Source organism: Rhinolophus sinicus, linkage group LG03, assembly GCF_036562045.2.
Source record: "Rhinolophus sinicus isolate RSC01 linkage group LG03, ASM3656204v1, whole genome shotgun sequence".
Taxonomy (NCBI): Eukaryota; Metazoa; Chordata; class Mammalia; order Chiroptera; family Rhinolophidae; genus Rhinolophus; species Rhinolophus sinicus.
In genome coordinates this window covers 45,541,652-45,556,667 of record NC_133753.1, presented here as the reverse complement: position 1 = coordinate 45,556,667, position 15,016 = coordinate 45,541,652, and the positions used below count along the sequence as shown (strand labels likewise).

The following is a 15,016-nucleotide window of genomic DNA, read 5'->3' as shown; positions in this document are numbered from 1 at the left end:
CTTTAAGTGGGTGAATTGTACTGCAAGTGAATTATATCCAATAAAGATGTTTTTAAAATAGACAGTATTTGAAAAATGCAAATCAAATATATGAATATATGTCAAATATGATTGACTTGTTAGCCAAAGAACCAGCAAAATGAAAAACAATTGTGCCAGTTCAGAGTAGGTGTCCAAGTTGGGAAGCAGAATGTTTACACAAGCAGCTAGAAAAAAAAAAAAAAAAAGAAGAGCAGCAGTTTTCTTTCCCAAGGTTGTTCAGTTACCACAATTGGAAGAGTCCCTGTAGCCTGGTCGAATCTGGCAGCAGAGAGCCATAGAGGAGAGAACAGCACATTTAATAAAGCACAGGATAAAGAGCCAGGTCTGAAAATGGAATACAAGATTTCATGCCCAACAGTAGCATGAGGTAGGGCAGGAAACCTGAAACCGAGCATGCAAGCTCCAATTTTAAACAGGACACTGACAGACAAAAATGCAGACTATTCAAGAGTGTATACCCTGGAGGTGCACGGTTAAAAAAACAAACAAACAAAAAACCTGTGCGCCCACCATGCAGCTTAAGAAAAAGGGAAATTGTTGAACTTTTAAAACCCGTGTGCCCTTCCATAGTTACCACCGAAGGGAGGAGCCAACGTCCTGAATTTTGTGTCACTTATATGCTCTTTTTTCTTTTTCAATTTAACAGCTAAGTCTTTAATGAACAGACATCAAACTCTGATAATATATACCTAAAACATATAAAACTCAAGTCTCCGATCAGGACGGCGTTTAGATCCCGGCCAGCCAATTCCCCGCCTCGCCGCCTAATGGTGACGCAAGGCACCGTGTGAATATTTAATTTCCCGAATAGAAAAGCGATGACTCTTATTTGCATACCCACAGTGCAGTGCATCCAGTACAAGTTTAAAACAGCAAAACTTAAAATTTCCTTCCACTTATATGTTTCTGAACGTTAGATTTTTATCTACAGAGTAACCTGGGAATTTTTATTCAGGCATTCGATCTTGACGTTAATTAGCCACCATCACTGCACTAGTAGTTTCTTTTACTTCAGAGGTGAGTTACAAAGTTACATAGGTGTACTCTGGTTTCTCTTCAGATCGTATAAATCTTTCGCCTTTTACTAAAGATTTCCGTGGAGAGGAACAATTCTGAGTCTTAACCCAATTTTTTGAGGCCTTGTTTCGGCAAGGCTACTTATTCTGTTTAAGAGAAGACTGCTTGTTTAAACACTCAGTAACAGCATTTTTCTATGGGGAGTCGTCTTAAACTTTGTGGTTTCCGTTTATGTTACGACGCGGATTGCGACTTAGTATTCTTACAACTGTTACTGTGGCGGTCCCGAGTATGTGGTCAAAAACATTCTGAATGAATGTGACCTCATGATAGCATAGGGTAGGCACTTCTCTGAGTTTTGCATTTTAACTGACTGCTGCTGTTAAAATTCATGTGTTTTGCTATCTATACTTGTTTGTTCTTTTTCATTGCAGCACCGTCAAGTAGAAACATTTAATTTTAAACTTTACGAAAGTCAAATAAGTTAAAAGGAAAGCAAGTGAAGTTGATTTTTAGTGTATTTTAATCCAAAGTATTTCAACATGTAATCAATATAAAAGATTATGAAAGTTTTATTTTTTTTCATGCTAAATCTTCCATCCAGTCTGTATTTTACATTTAGCACATTTCAATTAGGATTAGCTGCATTTCAAGGGCTCAATGGGCATTAGACTAACGACAGTATTGGACAGTACAGCTCTGTAGTATTAATTACAATGTATGAACAAACCAGTTTATAGATCCATTCTCCCATCATGGAGGCTCCTTCCCACCTCACCCCCACTCCATCCCCGCCCCAGATTATGGTTATTAGAATGAGGTTACTCATGGTGAGCATGTGCAAGATTTTCTTTCCTGGAATGGAATCACTGTGTCTAGGGCAGGTAGGTATAATTTTTTGCCAAAGTGAGTGTACCCATTTACACTTCCACCAATGGCCTCTGTTGTATTCTCATTGCTTTTCATCTTTACTGGCCCTTGGTATGCTGACTTTAATTTTTGTTCATCTGGTAGGCATGAAAGGGTATCTTACAGTGGTTTTAATGTACACTTTTTTCTAATTACCAATGAGGTGACACATCTTTTCAAAGATATTTTGGCCATTCCTGTTTTCTTTTCTGTGAAATACCTTGTATGTGTCTTTTGCTCACTTTTTCTTAGATTGTGAATGTTTTTCTTAGTGATTATAGGAGTTTTTTACGCAGCCTCTATACTCCAGATTTTAAGTAGTAATTCTTTGTTGGTTATATGGTGCAATTATCTTCTCCCAGTTTGGAGGGACATGAATATTCACTCCATTGCAAAACCCAACTTGATCATGTTATAGTTTTAAACACTGTAGCATTCAATTTGCTAATATTGTGATTAGACTTTTATGTTTAAATTCTCTAGCCTGTAAAAATACTACTTTACTATATTGTCCTTGTCTTGTTTTATTATCAAGAATATGAAATTAATAACATGAGCTGGGAAGTATTTCCTCTTTTATTTCAAATCATATATATATATATATATATATATATATATATATATATATATAATGTTTTAAAGTTTATTGGCACACAGTTCATAATATTTGCTATTATTTAGGTATCTGTAATTATGACCCTTTTTTCATTCCCAATATTTATTTATGCCTTCTTTTTTTGACCTTGTTAATCTTGTCACAAGTTGTCAGTTGTATTAGTTTTCTTTTTCAAGGAACCAGGTTTGGAGTTTGACGATCCTCTCTAGCATATCTTTTTTCATTGCTAATTTCTTCTTATATCTTCAATATACTCTGTTGACTTTCTTTGTAGTTTTTCTGTTGTTTCAAGAGGAATTTCTGTGGTACTCAACAAGCTGATTTTTAAATTGATTTGGAAAGGGCTCTAGACTAGCCCTGTGTAAACCCCTATCACAGCAATATTTTAAGTCACCACACCTGGTCTCTCATATTCTGCTGGATGTTATCCTTATCTCTGTGTCGTGTCTTTCCTGCCAGACTAGGAGCTCCACCCCCCACCCCACCCCCACCCCCGCCACACACACACAGCCTCAGTCTTATCCTTCCTGTAGCCCCTGGTCAGGGCCATGGAAATACTAGTAGGTTCCAGGATATATGGAAGATCACACCAGGAGAAAGACAACCAACCTGTCATTACGTGGTCTCAAGAGGAACCAATCCTCTCTGTGAGAAACTGGAGGTAAGTCTCTCCCTGCCTGCGGTGACAAGCTGTCGCGTCCAGCGCAACACCAGCTGTGAGAGAACGAGAAGGGGCAGCGAAGGGTTAAGAAAGAAACAGAAATTGGGCTGGCCCGGTGGCTCAGGTGGTTAGAGCTCCATGCTCCATGCTCCTAACTCCAAAGGCTGCCGGTTCGATTCCCACATGGGCCAGTGGGCTCTCAACCACAAGGTTGCCAGTTCAATCCCTTGACTCCCACAAGGGATGGTGGGCAGCGCCCCCTGCAACTAAGATTGAACATGGCACCTTGAGCTGAGCTGCCGCTGAGCTCCCAGATGGCTCAGTTGGTTGGAGCTCATCATCCTCTCAACCACAAGGTTGCCAGTTCGATTCCTGGAGTCCCGCAAGGGATGGTGGGCTGTGCCCCCTGCAAATAACAATAGCAACTGGACCTGGAGCTGAGCTGCGCCCTCCGCAACTAAGACTGAAAGGACAACAACTTGAAGCTGAACGGCACCCTCCACAACTAAGATTGAAAGGACAACAACTTGACTTGGAAAAAAGGCCTGGAAGTTCACACTGTTCCCCAATAAAGTCCTGTTCCCCTTCCCCAACAAAATCTTTAAAAACAACAACAACAACAACAACAAAAAACAGAAAGAAAGAAACAGAAATCAAGAAAGTTTTGAAACAGGGGCCAAGGGTCTCACAGCCTCAAAGGACTGAGAGCCCTGAATCAGGCCACCTTGTGGCTTTTATTGATGGGCATACAAGGAAGTAGCATTGTTTTTACTACGGCCTGTGAGTCTCATACACGATACCAGAAAACTGGTTCAAACCAATCACCTTGCCTGTCGAAAGTCCCATGATGTATAAATAATTATTGTTTGTACCTCCCCAGGGGACAAAACCTTTATGTTGAAAACTTACTGAGATGGAGAACTGGTGTTATCATATCAAGAATCACTTCCCAAGCAGGTTGTGGGAAGGAATACAGCGACAGAGGCAGAAGCTATCCTTAGACGGGGGAAGATGGGGGCTATGCCCACCTCTATCAACCCCATGAGTTCTCCTGGTGGTCCCTACACGACTGTGCCTGTCTTATGTCGTTCCTTTCTTGAGGACTCTTACCTGTCCTAGGCCAGCCAGCCATCCTTTGGGCCAAACAAAGAGACGGCATAAAGGTGAAGCAACGTCCCTGAAAGGAACAGTCCCACAGACTCTTCTTTCTTTTTAGGGATACGTACGAGGGTAGAGACGGGCAGGCTGCTGCATGACAACAACAAGCAAATGAGAGGATGGATATAAAAGGGAAATATTTAGAAGTGATATGCAAAATACAACATTGCTCTGATCTTCCAAAACTAGACAGTAACATGGAGGCTTTCTGCAGAGCCCCTCCCTAAGTCTTCAGTAACAGGTGTGACCTGCTCCAGAAAGGTGGAGGAAAACAAGACAGGAACCCAGCACACACACACACACACACACACACACACACACACACACTTGCTCTAAACGCTGGAAGCTTGAGGTACCTTGTGCCCTCCACACAGAACCCCCACTGCCCAGCCAGTTCCTGCAGCCAAACTGTGGATGTTGCTCTGGCTATACCATGTGACATGCAAAAGCCACTCAAGGATGCTAAGGACAGGGATCTCCACTCAGTGATGGCGTCTCACTTTGGGTGTCCTCAGGGGGTGAAGGGGTCCCTCCCACATGCTCAGCCTGCCACAGAGCCGAGAAGACAGACTCAGGCATTCAGATTCCTCAGGGCCCAAATCAGCACTGTTTGGGGGCACCTCACAGCCTAGAACCACTGCCCCAGCCTCCCTGGGATCCCACATCAGCACGTGCCAGCTGCCTCTCCTTTCAGAGCACCCCCCACCACAAGATTCCCTTTCCCATCCAGCCTTTCCAAAGGCAGCCCCAGGATGGTCTCCAGAACACATAGGAATTCTAATTACACCCCTTTCCAGAACAACTGAGTTATTGTTTAGGGGAACCCCTTTCCTGTCATTGAGAAGCCTCTTTATTTCCTCAAAGGTAATTTACCTCCTGAGGTGATGCAGAGAACTTTCTGACCCCCCCCCCTTTTTTTTGATGAAGAGACCAAAAATCACTCAAGTTCAATCTTCCCCAGGCTCCTGCTGTTATACTGTCAGCCTTCATTCATTCATTCCACAGACATTCCCAAGAATTTCATTAAATACACAATGTATTATTTTTTCTCATGAACCCCACATATTGAACGAGTTTTGTCCACTGCATGTATCAAGTAAGAGTTTATTCATTTTCCATTTCTAACTAATCAAAAGCATTTCTGATCACCAACTAGAGTTCCGCTCAGCATGAGGAGACCGGTGTTCTCCCAGAGTGCATCTCATGCTGGCCCAAGGAGAGTGGTGAGGAAAGGACACAGTAAAGCAGCTCCCACCTCCCAGACACCTTCTCCAGTGCTGAGAGTCCTCAGCCCCAGCCTGGAATCATTGCAAGAGTATGAAACTGGGTGGTGGGGGGGGGGGGGTTCCTCATCCCAGCTGTGCCCTAGCTGTCTGGGTGACCTCTTCCAGCCATGAGTACCTTCCCTGGGGCTTGATCTCTCCACATGTCAGGGGAGGGCCTGAGTTAGGTAATCTCCAAATTTCCCTCCAGGCTCTGACATTTTATGATGCTAAACCCTGGGCTCAGGGGAGTGGAGATAAGAGTGTAACGGAAACAAACAGCACTACCTGTGATCAGAACCCTCCTGCCTTCAGCTACACAGCTGATCTCACCAGGCCTGACTGAGACACTGCTCCCTGTGGGGATGAAAGACGCAGCAGTGCCAAAGCAGGGCTGCACAGTCACGCCAAGATGGCCAGGTTGGACACGCTGGCACATACCCACACATACTCACACACAGGCACAAGCACACATGCACACTCACACGTGATGCACATAGGTGCATACACACACACAATCGTGTATGTGCACACGCTCACACATCCACACATGTGCACACACATGCACAAACACGCTCACCCCAAATGCTGCATGCTACACAGCACCACCGAGTCTGGGGACCTGCCCACTTCTCTGCCCTAGGTCACCAGCTACCATTTCCTGGGGTTAGTCTGTGAGGCTGGGTATGGGGCATCCTGCTGGCCCAGATGTGTCAGCCTCTCCCATGGGACTGCAGCCTGGTTTTCCAGAGCAGTTAGCAGGCATGGGATGCGGGCTTTCCTCTGAAAATGTGCTGTTCTGGGTCACCACTGCTGGTTTCTATTTGCTCATATTTCATGAGTCTTAATCCTTCTCCAGTATGTGCCATAGGGTGATAGAGGCGGACAGAAAGGGAGCTCTGGTCTCTGACCTGGGCCGGGGAGGGGAAAGCAGGAGTGAGAAGGGTGGCTGAACAAGCAGCACGCAGACGATAGGAGCTGACTCGGTACTGGCCCTCCCGGGGAGAACCCCAATAGTCACATCTGAATCCTCAGCACTGGCCACAGAACCTGGCACCTCCTGGGTTCAAGAAATGTTTCTTGAAAGGATGAGTGGATGCTTGACTAGATGGGGGAGATAAGGAAATAAAGACACAAAACGAGGAGGAAAGCAGGTAGGGAAGGGGAGATGACTAAACAGAGTGGGGACAGGCCTGGGGAGCTTTTCTTTTTTTTTCTTTTCCTTTCTTTTTTCCAAGTCAAGTTGTTGTCCTTTCAGTCTTAGTTGTGGAGGGCGCAGCTCAGCTCCAGGTCCAGTTGCCGTTTTCTAGTTGCAGGGGGCACAGCCACCATCCCTTGCGGGAGTCAAACTGGCAAACCACTTAGTTGTGGAGGGCGCAGCTCAGCTCCAGGTCCAGTTGCCGTTTTCTAGTTGCAGGGGGCACAGCCACCATCCCTTGCGGGAGTCAAACTGGCAAACCTGTGGTTGAGAGGACACATTCCAGCCAACTGAGCCATCCGGGAGCTCAGCGGCAGCTCACCTCAAGGTGCCGTGTTCAATTTTAGTTGCAGGGGGCGCTGCCCATCATCCCTTGCGGGAGTCGAGGGATTGAACTGGCAACCTTGTGGTTGAGAGCCCACTGGCCCATGTGGGAATCGAACCGGCAGCCTTCGGAGTTAGGAGCATGGAGCTCTAACCGCCTGAGCCACCGGGCCGGCCCCCAGGGGAGCTTTTCTTTTGACATGAAATCTGTTCCTGTTATGCTGCCGCCCTGGGTGAGGGCTCTCTCTGAGCCTCAGTTTTCCCATCTCTAAGTTGGATCTTCCTTTTCCTCAAAGAGTCATCGAGAGATTCAAGTGGAATAACAGAATAAGAATAGTGCATTGGAAAACAAATATATGTGCCTAATGGCAGGGGTGGTATGCCCACATAAAAACTTGAAAGGCAGTGTTATACAGTGGTTACCACTCCGGCCATGGAGCCACACTGCCTGTGTTCTCATTCCAGCTTTCCCACTTCCTAGCTGTGTGACCTCGAACAAGTTACTTAACTTCTCTGTGCTTCAATTACTTCTGTGAAGCAGGCATGATGATAAAAGTATCAACCTCATAGGTTTAGTGTTAAATGTATTAACACAGTGCTTGGCCCTTAGTCTGTGCTATATAAGGGAAACTATTAAATCATTTCTAAATCAGCTAAGATTGTTGGGATTGAACTAGGTGTTTATCAATGGGCAAAACTCCTGGCATCTTCTCTTTTGTCCTCAGAGCAGCCTCTGGAGAGATGGAAGTGACCCCACATGCCCGAAGTGGTCCTGGTCCTCTCAGAGACTGTGGGCAGAGAGTAATGATGCTCAGTCACCTAGGGTCATCATTCGGCAGCCAGCAGCGTGAGATTCACGATGCACACGCCCCAGGGCCCAGCGAATCCTCTCATTTCTACTCTATAGAAACGCACACTGATGAATACAGTGAGACAGTGTAAGGCTGTCTATTGCAGCACTGGAAACATGTTGGAAATAGAGATGGCATTATTTAATATACCATATATTTGACTTAGGTGCATATGGAAATCTATAATTAGAGACAAAAGCCCAGATGGATACCCTAAGCTGATAACAATGATTACCCAGAGAAGGGACTGGGTTTGGAGTGGTTTTATGCATAAAAGAGGATTAATGCAGCATTTTACTTTTTTTTTTAACAAAGAGAATGTTTTCATATATTGTTCGTTTGACTTAAATTAATAAACAATTTTTTTAAGGCATAGAGCTACATTGATCCAGAGGGAGGAGGGATTGGGGCAAGAATGAGAGAAAATCCAGTATCTGTAGGAGTTGGGGAGAGAAAGAAGAGAGATTTGGAGGTGAAGGAGGAGGCATGAGCTGATGGGGAGACAGATGGGCAAAGAGAACATTCAGGACTCTTTGGTGCATGGCATGCAATAGCATTTATCCTCCAGCACCTCTTCCAGGCTATTCGTCAAAGACTACTTAAACAGCTTTCCAATTCATTTTTGGATGTTGGAAATGTAAAACTGAGATTTACCACAAGGCAGACTGGTTTTTTTCCGGGGGGTTGGGGGTGGGGCAGTGGTTACAACTTATTTGGCAAATATTTATGGTGGGCACTGGGCTGGGCCCTGAATGTATGGGGGCAGTAACAGCTCCATAATGGCCGCTATTGCTCTGAGACAAACCGTGCAATGAGGCAGACACAAGGGTTGTGGAAGCAGAGAGGAGGGAAATAAAGGAAATTGGTTCTACCTGAGAGTCACGAAGGCCCCATGGAGGCAGAGGTGGGTACTTGACGCAAACATAGTAAGAAGAAATGGGAACATGCATCCCAGGCTATGTGGGGTGGATTTCCTTCCAAGGTTCTAGGTTCCAACCTTTGGGGTTGGAAGCGTCCCAGTGGCTAATGCTAACAGCACCCGCATGCAGAACCACTCACACGCCTTCCCTCCACACTGAGGAGTCTCCAGGAGGCCAAGAACAAGCATCTGGCCTTTGAGCTGAAAATCTTGGGCCCCTCCCCCAAAACAGCTGGCATCATGGGCCTCCAGATGTGATGCCTTAAAAAGGACACAGCACCACATGTGAACTGTTTATGGCAAAAATATTATCTGACTCTCTAGTCAGAAGGAAACATGAGACAAATCTACAGTGTGGGTCACCCTGCAGGACAACTGACCTCGTCCATTCATACATGTCACAGTCAGGAAAAACAGAAAAGGCTGGGGCTGTTCTGGAACAGGAGAATCAAGAGCCCTGCCAACCAAGAGAGTGGGCGAGTCTTGGTTGGATCCTGGATCTGGGAGACCCAGTGAGTAGACACTATTGGAACAATTGGGGACATTGGGTAAGGGACTATATAGTACATAATAGCTTTGAATCTTTTTTTTTCTTCTGTCTTTTAATGATGGAAATAAAAACATTGGGAGGAGGCAGGGAAGAGAATCCATTGTTTAGCAAGGAGAACAGAAGCTTGGGTACCAATCCTGGCCTGCCACTTCCTATTGGTGATAACTGGAACCAGTTTTGTGAACACTGGGAGCCTGTTTCATCAACCAAGAAAGCGGGAATTCAGGAGTTCCCACCTCATGCGTGTGGCTGTTGGGGACACACTGAGAGCAAACAGGAGAGGCTGTGGCCAGTGGCTTGGTTAACTAACTTCAGCCAGCAAGGAAGGGGGAACCAGCACAGGCTGTGCGGAAAGCACCAGCAGTCCATCCCTCTGGGGGCTTCCTCCCCATTGTGGGAGAGGCAGACTGGGGTCTGCACCCCTTTGCTTCCCTCCACCACCCCTGCACCCAGCCCGTTTCCCAGTCAGCCCCAGAGTAGGTGCTCCCAGCCAGATTCTGCAACTGCGGGGGACAGCCTGGAAACATGGCTTAGATCCCCTTTGTTGGTTTCCAGCAAATTAAAATTTATCTCTCAGGAAGGAAATGAGGGGGTCAGACTTTTTTGTTGTTTTGTTTTTTTCTTCTTCTTAATGGGCCCTGATGAAGGAAATGAATGCGGGGAAGGGATCAGAAATCCGATCTACCGCTAGCCGGCTCGGAAAGGTCTGGGGGCTCCCTGCGCCCTCAGAGGAGGCAGCTGGGCACAGTGTGTTTTATTATATAATTAACCTTGACCCTTCTGGGTTCAAAGAGAGAGGTTAGTTGGAAATAAATCAATAGTCTGGTCTGGTCACTTCAAAGGCTTCATAAACCGCTGGAAAATTCCATGTTGGTTCAGTGTGTAAATTGGAATAGGGTGTGCAATTCTGTGGGAAACGTGGGTGGAGGTGTGTCTAAAATTGAAATTAATCGTGTGTCTGCTTTCTTTAATCAAGCCATCGGGCGTCTTTATTGTGCATCTTGTTGGGGAGATGGGTGGGAAGGCCCAAGAGAAAACACAGTGCGACGTCTATGTGACCACTGGCCAGGCCACTAGGACAACAGGCATCTCTCCAAGGTTAGTGTGCAGCCCTTTATTCGGTCATGTCTGGAATTCTCAGAATCATTGCACCATCACCATCATAACAGCATTTATTGAGTTCTTACTATGGACCAGGTACCAAGGATTTTCCAGTTATTTTCTCATTTGATCCTCATAACAACCCAATTAGATAAGTACCGTTATTATCTCTATTATAGACGAGGAAATTGAGCTGCAGAGGGGCTACAAAGCAAGTCCAGAGCCACTTGGAGGTTTTCAAAGTCTGTTTCAATGCCATGGCTCAAGGAATAAAAATAAGACCAGCGGGAGAGTTGCAAATCACCCAAAGTCTCCAGTCTCCATGGTCTTTTCCCCAAAGGTGTTAGAAGGCCACTGGAGCCTGGGGTTGGTTTCTCTTAAAGTCTCTCTTTGCATCATCTCTAATTTACCTTTCATCTTTTTCTCCTTTCTCTTCATCTTTCTTCCTCGCTCCTTCCTTCCCTCCCTCTTTGCTTTCCTGCTTTTTTTTTCTTTCCACAAGCCTTTTCTGAGTGTTTTGGGCTGAACCCTGACAGTGCTGGTGGGTCATAAAGAATAAGACACTGCGTCTGATCTCAGGAAACTCACATGCAAAGTTCTCAGAGCAGAGACGACAGACGTACATCTTGTGTATGTTATGCTGCAGATGGAGACTGTCCTGTATGGGAGGGTTAAGCAAGGTGCCGAGGGAGGGCCAAGGGAGGAGAAGTGATTCTAGCTGGAAAGGATCAGGAAGGGTTGGGAAGAGTCAGTGTTCCGAAGGATTGAGAAAGGAGGAGGAGGGTGGGATAGTATTCCAGCCTGAAGGAACGTGCAGAAAGGCCCGGAGGCACACGGTGTGCAGCACGTTCCTGACAAGCCAGGAGCCCAACTTGGAGGGCTGGCGCTGATGATAGGAGCGAAAAACGAGGCTCTGTTCTGATTATACATAATGGGCAATAGTAATAGCAAGCGTGGTCCTGAGTGCTTCACATAACTGGCTTGTTTACTGCTCACAACAACCTAGCAGGTAGGTGCTATCTTCATCCGTACTTTATAGAGGAGGAAATGGTACCAGAGGTTAAGGGACATGTACTGGGTCACGAAGCCAGACCGTGGCTATGTGGAGATTACAAACCCAAGCTGGTACTCTTAACCGCCGGCCTGGGCTACGCTGCCACTTGTGCAGAGGCCGTGAATGCCAGGCCAAAAGCATTGCACTGCTCTGGGAGCGATGGGGAGCTATGGCAGGTTCCTGATCCAACTTGCATTTTAGAACATGCCCAACCCGCCTGTCATGCAGGATCTCAGCTCCTGCTCCCCGCACAGAAACGCAGGATATGGTGAGGCCAAAAAGGAACAACAACGGAGCCACAGATAGAGGAGTCATACCATTATATTCTCGATGGCGGCTGTTCGAGACACAAAAGCAAACATCCGCCAGTACCCCAACGAGGGGTCTTCCTGCACCCCAGTCTCTGGTGGCAGGGCGAGACACAGGAAGTAGGATCCACACGATCCTCAACCCGCCATCCGCACTTGCTAACTGCACTTGCTAGCCACAATCCGCCATCTGCTTCTCCACCAAACAACAAACCCCAGCGTAGCCATGGCAGTTATATTAGTGGCTAATGGCTAGCCGGTAACAGCTGATGGCCACCCGGCCACAGCGGATGACCATCTAATAACTGAGCCAGCACCTTTCCACGTGAGGCTGAGAGCCTAGAAACTGTTCTCTGGGACTCTGTCCCCACACCACCTACTCCAGGGTCTGACATTCCGGGTCTCTCCTCAGTATTCAAAAAGAAAATCTCTTTCAGTCAATTTAAACCATTCCCCCCCTACCTGCCCCCAAGTTCCCTGCCCCTTTCTCAATACACAGGTAACAAGTCAGCAGACAACATGGGCTTAGAACAAGGAGGCCTGGGCTCAAGCCTCAGCTCCACAACCTCACTTCTCTGGACCTCAGTTTCCTCATCTATTAAATGGGAGAACGACAGTAAGTCGAGCCCTGCCCAGTACAAGGCTGTGAGAAAACTCAGATGAGGTAATGCGGAGGTATTCTATCAAACACCACAACAAGTAATAACAGAGGTGTCGTCATTATCATTGGGGCACTAAAGACTCCATAGAGGCTCTTTCCCTTCCCTGAGGAAGCTCCAGGTTTTCTGACCCTCTTGCCGGATTCCCTTTCCACCTGGCAAGCCACATAAGGCCTTCCTTAGACACATCGACTGTGCAAAAGACATATGCTCTGCAAGTCTAGTAATCATTCACTCATACATTTATTGAGCATTGCAATGCAGGCTCTCTGGTCCCGCTCCTGCTCTCGACGGGTGGACACAGAGTATGGCGAGGCCAAAAAAGGAGCACCCACGGAGCCATAGATAGGGGAGTCATACCACTATATTCTCGGTGGCGGCTGGGTTAGAGACACAGGAAGCAGGAGCCACACGATCCGCAATCCGCTGTCCGCTTCTCTGCCAACCAACCAACAACCACCTAGTGTAGCCATGGAAGTTATATCAGTGGCTATTGGCTAACTGGTTACAGCCAATTGCCAACTAGTCACAGCTGATGGCCATCTACTACCTGAGCCAGCACCTTTCCACGTGAGGTTGAGAGCCTGGAAACTGCTCTCCTGGCTCTGTCCCCACAAGCATCTACTAAATGTCAGCCTGCGTGCAGCAAGTGGTAGCCTCCTGGCTGCTCAGAACTCTCACCATGCATTTCACACCTCCAAGCCTTTGCTCACACTCTGTCTTCAGCCTTGTATGCCCTTTCCCCCTTCTCCAGTCCTCTTCTGAGCCTTCCTTAATCCCAGACTTCAGGCTTTCTTCTGTTCCCACAGCTTGTTGCTTGTACCCGTACGGATAGATTGCAGTTATTTTGTTCTTAAACCTATACTGTTGGCTGGCTCAGTGTGTTTCTCTTGTGTGGGGCAGAGCACATCTTAACTGCTAGCTTCAATCAGATGTGGGTAGAGATTCGACCTTAGTCTCCAAAGCTGTAATCTTCACCAATTCCACAGGGCGGCAGCAAAACCCTCAAGTCGCAGCCTTTCTCCCAGGAGCACAGAGCTTCCAGACTGGGATGCTTGGTCCAGAGGCTCTGCTCCAGAGAGGCCAGGCCGGGTGCAGAGGGCCCTTCAAGCTTACTGACTACTTTCTACGGCCCCCCCACCCTCCACTTTGAGTAACTTTGCTGTGCCCACCCCAGTTTCTCCCCAGTTTCTCTGTCTGTAACAATGGGATCTTTTGAACACTTAAACTACACACTTCGCTTATTATGAACTGAGTTCTCTCAGCAAGTATTTTTTTTTTTAAGACTTTTTTTTTTGCGGGGGGAACAGGACTTTATTGGGGAACAGTGTGTACTTCCAGGACTTTTCTCCAAGTCAAGTTGTTGTCCTTTCAGTCTTAGTTGTGGAGGGCGCAGCTCAGCTCCAGGTCCAGTTGCCATTGCTGTTGCTAGTTGCAGGGGCACAGCCCACCATCCCTTGCGGGACTCGAGGAGTTGAACTGGCAACCTTGTGGATGAGAGCCCACTGGCCCATGTGGGAATTGAACCGGCAGCCTTTGGAGTTAGGAGCATCGAGCTCCAACTGCCTGAGCCACTGGGCCGGCCCCAGCAAGTTTTTTTAAATGATAGCTTTATCAAGATGTAATTCACAGACCATATAATTCATCCATTAAAGTGTGCAATTCAATGGTTTTTACTCTATTCCCAGAGTTACGTAACCATCACCACCATTTTAGAACATTTTCATCACCCCCAAAAGAGACCCTGTACCTATTAGCAATCACTCCTCATTTTCCCCCAACCCCAAGCCCCCAGTCCTAGGCAGCCACTAATCTCCTTCACTTTTGCCTATTCTGGACATTTCATAGAAATGGATTTATACAACATATGGTCCTTTGGGACTGGTCTCTTTCACTTAGCATGTTTTCAAAGTTCATCCATTTTACTATTAAATAATATCCTATTGAAAGGATGTACCACATTTTGTTTCTTCCTTCATCAGCTGATGGACATTTAAATTGTTTCCACTTTTTAACCATTATGGATAATGCAACTATGAATATTGGTGTACAAGTTTTTGTGTAAACATGTGTTTTCATTTTTCTTGAATATGCATCAGGAGTGGAACTGCTGGGTCACATAGTGACTATATGTTCAGACTTTTGAGGAACTGACAGAAGGTTTTTCACAATAGCTACACCATTTTTCATTTCCACCAGCAGTGGATGAGGATTCCAATTTCTCCATATCCTCAAGAACACTCGATATTATCTGACTTTTTTATTCTAGCCATCCTAGTGGGAGTGAAGTGATATCGCACTGTGGTTTTTTTCTTTTTTTGTGTACTTATTGGCCATTTGTGTATCTTCTTTGAAGAAATGTCTATTCATATCCTTTGCCCATTTTT

General features: G+C 46.3%; 1 non-coding gene across 1 annotated transcript; it reads left to right on the top strand.

The window, feature by feature from the left end:
* Positions 1-1,082: 1,082 nt before the first annotated feature.
* On the top strand, positions 1,083-1,198 carry LOC141570967 (U5 spliceosomal RNA). The gene has a single exon (XR_012495392.1). It is a non-coding gene; the product is annotated as a U5 spliceosomal RNA (small nuclear RNA).
* Positions 1,199-15,016: the final 13,818 nt, after the last annotated feature.